We start from the raw sequence: 4,958 nt of genomic DNA, 5'->3' as shown, positions 1-4,958 counted from the left end.
CCAGAGTGATGAGAATTTGCATCAAGATTTCTTACATGTATGAAGTAGAAATTTCTGGGTTTTTTTTTTTTTTTTTTTTTTTTTTTTTTTTTTGAGACTCAGTTGTGTCATGTGATGGTTTGTTTTTTTTTTTTTTTTTTTTTTTTTTTTTTTATGGAAACTGTCCTATGGGAGGATGTGGGAGGGTGTTTACTAAAAACAGACACGTGATGTTTTTCTGGAGGCAGCCTGGGAGAAGGGCATGTGAGGCAGATGCTTGAGAGAACATGTGATGCTTGGAAAGAATATAAATACAGCCCAATGGACAGTGGACAATGCTGGATGGTATTGGCACACCTTACCGTTCTTTGTTGGTCATTGTCAATGAAAGATAGAAAAATCATAAGTGGATCCCCTGAACCCTACTCTTAAAAGCAAAGACATAAAAACCTGTAAGTCAAACACTGTGTCGCCTCAGTCCCAGGAAATTAGCTGACCATTTGAATAGATGGCCCTAACTAAACAAACCATAAGATGTATGATGTCAGGTTGCTATGGGCCCGAGATTAGCCTGGCCGAGCTTTGAACTAACAACCCTGAGACAGTTGGTGCCAGGATGCTAAAAGTTCGAGATTAGCCTGACCCCCTTGAACTGGAGCTCATGATATATAGTGTGAAACTAGTTTGAAATAGCCAATTATAAAGTGACACACCATCCATCTTAAGAATTTGAGATCAAATGTATCGATGACCTAGTGACCTGTTCCCCCTCCTTCCCCCTTCCCTAACTCCACTCTCAGCCTTCCCCCTTCCCTAACTCCACTCCCACCTGGTTTGTAGATTCCCCCTTAAAAGCTGTAAAATTCTTTTGTTCGAGGCTGAATTCCTGTGCCTCTGCGTGAGCTTGAAGGGAAGACAGCCCTGGCTAGCCAGTAAACCTCATGCGATTGCATCAAATGTGTTTCTTGTGAGTGATTTGCAGTGCGTCTGCAGTTCTCCGGGGATTGTGAGTTCTTTTTCGAGTGGGCTTTACATCATGACTTCATAGAGAGTAATGCACCATTTCTCTGTGGTGTTCTGGCAGCTTCTTGTTGCTTCTGAGGATTCAGACAATTGACAGAGCCTTGAGATTTCTCCTGGATCGACTGAACTGCTGATATCCTGACAATGCAGATTGGATTTGCTCCAAAGAACTATTTCTAAACAGGTCCATGTCCTCCTTTGCCCTATTAACCTTTCCTATCTACTACCTCTGGTGGGTGGTGGGCTGAAAAGGAGGCTGAAGCATTCAAGAAGCCTTATTAAAAGTTGGTTTTGAAAACTCTAAGCATATACATATAGGTAAACCAGCAAGCAGGAGAGAGGAGACTGGAAGCAGTGTCCACAGTGTTCTACTTACACCAGCCAGGTCTCAACAATCTCCCTCAACAGACACTAGATTGAGACCAAATATTCAAACACATGAGCCCATGGAGACATTTCATGTTGGAACTTAGCAATGGGATCTTGCAAAGATACCTCTTAACCACCTCCTAACCACCGAGGCGTGCTTAGTCATTCCTACTATGGATTGGACCCTCAAGAGTCCTGTGTTGGCAGATTTGTACAGGACATATTGGGAAGTGGTATACAAAGGGTTGTGAGAGGCCCCTAGGTCATGTAGAGATAGTCCCTCAAAGGGGATTGTGGTGGGGCTGAAGAGATAACTCAGTGGTTAAAAGCACATGCTTACAGAGGAGTCAAGTTCAGTTCCCAGCATCCCCATAGCTTTCAACTACGGTAACTCCAGCTCAGCAGGGGGTAGGGGGAATCTGATGCCCTCTTCTGGCTTTTGCAGGCATTGCTCCTCGAATATGTACACAGATGCACACATGTAATTTTACTTTAATCTTTTTTTTTAAATAAGATTTATTTTTATTTTTTGCGAATTGATGTTTTGCCTGGATGTACACCTGTGTGAGAGTATCAGATTCTCTGGAACCGGAATCACAGTTGTGAGCTGCCCTGTGGGTGCTGGGAATTGAACCAGGGTCCTTTACAAGAGCTTTTAACCATCTGAGCCATCTTACCAACCTTTTCTTTTCTTTTCTTTTTTCTTTTTCTTTTCTTTTCTTTTCTTTTCTTTTCTTTTTTCTTTTTCTTTCTTTTTTTTTTTTTTTTTTTGCCGACATGTATGTCTGTGTGAGGGTGTCGATCCCCTGAAAATGGAGACACAGACATCTGTGAGGGGCCATGTGGGTGCTGGTAAATGAACCTAGGTCCTCTGGAGGAGCAGCCAATGCTCTTATGCTCTGAGCCATCTCTGTAGCCCCTATTTTAATCTTCAAAAATACATTGTGGAACCTGAAGCCCCATGCTTGTTTCCTTTCCTGTTTTCCCCAAATGTGTTTCCTGAGCACTTGATTCTATCAGGCACTTATTCTCCCTTGAAGCCTTCCTTCTTCAGAGCTGAGCTGATTGTGCCCTCAAATCTCTGGAACTGTGAGCTAAATAAACCTCTTTTCTTCATAAAGTTAGTGCACCTCAGGTATTTTATTATAGAAAAAAAAAAAAAGAACTAATCTGGAACCCCCTTCTACTGCCTAGATCAGATTACTTTTTTTTCCACACAACAAAAATGTAGAAATATTTTGTTTCCCAAGCATACCTGGGTACAGTAGTTTTGATGGGGAACAAGGCTGCCCCCTTTCTTTGTGCAATGAGTAGAACTAGTCCTTTGAAGCCCAGAAGATCATGAGCCTCAAATGCTAGGCATTGAACTATATTGAACTATATTGAACTTCCTCTTTACTCTGAGGTCTACACTGTGTCTGACCTATCACTTCAGGAGGTGAAACTGTCTTGGATCTGTTGAAGTGCCCACCCACTTATGACTCAGTGATCGTTTGTCCAGTCTAGCATGTTCCCAACAAAAACCACTGTTGCTTCAAGCATCAGAGATTACTTTGACAATACTGAGAAGGAGAGTTATTTATTTATTTTTTCATTTCTATATTTTGGTTTCCCTCTGAGCTGATTGTCCCACGTCCTGGTTCTTTTCTTTTCCAAAAAAGAAAGTGTATAACTCGGTTTTGATTTTACAAGAACTGACAGATGAACTACTTTATATTTTTTTTAAAAGAGATGCTGGACTTTTCGAATGTTGAAAATGTTAAAGATCGTGGGACTTTTAAATGTGGATGGTGTTTTGTGTTGCGATATTGAGATCCTGGTATCAACAAAGGCAAAGGTTATATATAGTTTAACCCTGATGTGTTTGTGTGTCATGTTGAAGAAGCTTGGAGAGTTCTAGCTAATTTTTATTGTCAACTTAACACAACACAAAGTCACCTGGGAAGAGGGATGCCTAGATCAGATTGGCCTGTAGCCATGTCGGTGAGACATTATCTTCAGTAATGATTGACAGGTCAGAGTCTGGCCTACTATAGGAGACACCATGTCAAGTGGTCCTTGTATGTGGAAAAAAAATTAGCTAAAATGAGCCTATGAGTGTTTCCCCCACGGTTCCTTCCCTATCTTCCCTCGATGATGGATGGTGACCTAGAAATGCAAGATGAAATAAAAGCTTTCCTCGGGGAGTTCCTTCAGCTTGTAGTGTGATCACTGTAACAGAAAGCAAAGTGGATACTCGGATACTATAGTAAAAAAATGACTAATACAGTCAAGCATTCAGAAATATTTTAAGTTTTCTTTTTTCTTTTTAAACATATGAAGCTGTTTAATTAGGTTGTAAGCAATTTAGAACACCGGTTTGTGAGGATACATCCCGTTTGTCAGGGAGAACTGAGATCGCAGCTAGCTCTGGAGCTGAGGAACAGCTTTAATCTTTAGCAAAATCTGCGAGTCCGCAGTTTTATGATCAGCCTTTCGCTGCTCTGTAATCTCTTATTTCTCCTTCTCTGTGTTGAAGATCTCGCCCTCCTGACGCCTGGGCTTGTGAAGCTGCTTCTTCTTGAAGTGTGTGTCAGTCAGATGTTTGGGGATTTTAACCTCGATAATACCGACTTTTGAAGAGAGATGACAAACTTCTGGTGTGTTCTGCACAGAGGAACTCTGGTGATGGACAGAGGTCCAGTGACAAGTAGCAAGCCACTTTCAGGAAAACCACTCTCTTGCCCCTGTGGCGCCCAGTGAGGCAGGACAGTCTCTGGAGGGAGGCTGGAGCGCAGCCTTCTCACATGCTGGCTGAAGGGCTTTTTGCGGTGGCTCAGCAGCTTCCGTAGGATCTTCGGTAGGATAATACCTAGGCATTTTTCATCTTCGGTAGGATAATACCTAGGCATTTTTCAAAGCTTCACCACCCAGGCGCCACCGTTCTTGTCCTCACCAGCTGTTTTTGTGATAGTAGCAAGGACCTTCTCCTTTTTCTTCTTCTTTTCAACCTTGGTCTTGGCAGCTGAGTATTTCCTTTTGTACTAGGCCTTTCTGGAATGCATAGCTGATCGGGAGTACCAGGACAGGGTTTCTGCAATGGGCTTTGCCTTCACCTGCCACCGCCATCTTGCTGCAAGACTGGAAAGAGGATTAAGGTAGTGGCTTCCGGTCTATAAGATATTTTAAGTTTTCTAAGTATACCCTGATACAAGTATTTTTTAAGGATTTATTCATTTATTCTATGTATATGAGTGCCTTCAGACACACCAGAAGAAGGCATCAGATCCCATTACAGATGGTTGTGAGCCACCATGTGGTTGCTGGGAATTGAACTCAGGACCTTAGGACCTCTAGAAAAGCAGTCGGTGCTCTTAACCGCTGAGCCATGGAGACTGAGCCACACTGCATACCATGGAAGAACACACATCACTATCAGAGAACAGCTTGCAAGCATTGGTGCTCTCTTTCTATCCCGTGGGTCCTAGGGATCAGGGATCAAACTCAGATCTTCAGACTTGGCAGCAGGTGTTTTAATCTGCTAAACCATCTCACCGAGCCCTCACTAGACACTCCTTGATCCAATCAAGTTAATGGTCAGAATTAAG

At 42.5% G+C, this 4,958-nt stretch overlaps 1 pseudogene; it reads right to left on the bottom strand.

Moving 5' to 3' along the window:
• Positions 1 to 3,717: 3,717 nt before the first annotated feature.
• Positions 3,718 to 4,479, bottom strand: LOC143438049 (large ribosomal subunit protein eL6 pseudogene; annotated as a pseudogene).
• Between the last annotated feature and the right edge of the window lie 479 nt (positions 4,480 to 4,958).

Source organism: Arvicanthis niloticus, chromosome 24, assembly GCF_011762505.2.
Source record: "Arvicanthis niloticus isolate mArvNil1 chromosome 24, mArvNil1.pat.X, whole genome shotgun sequence".
Taxonomy (NCBI): Eukaryota; Metazoa; Chordata; class Mammalia; order Rodentia; family Muridae; genus Arvicanthis; species Arvicanthis niloticus.
This window is presented reverse-complemented; position numbering and strand designations above follow the sequence as displayed.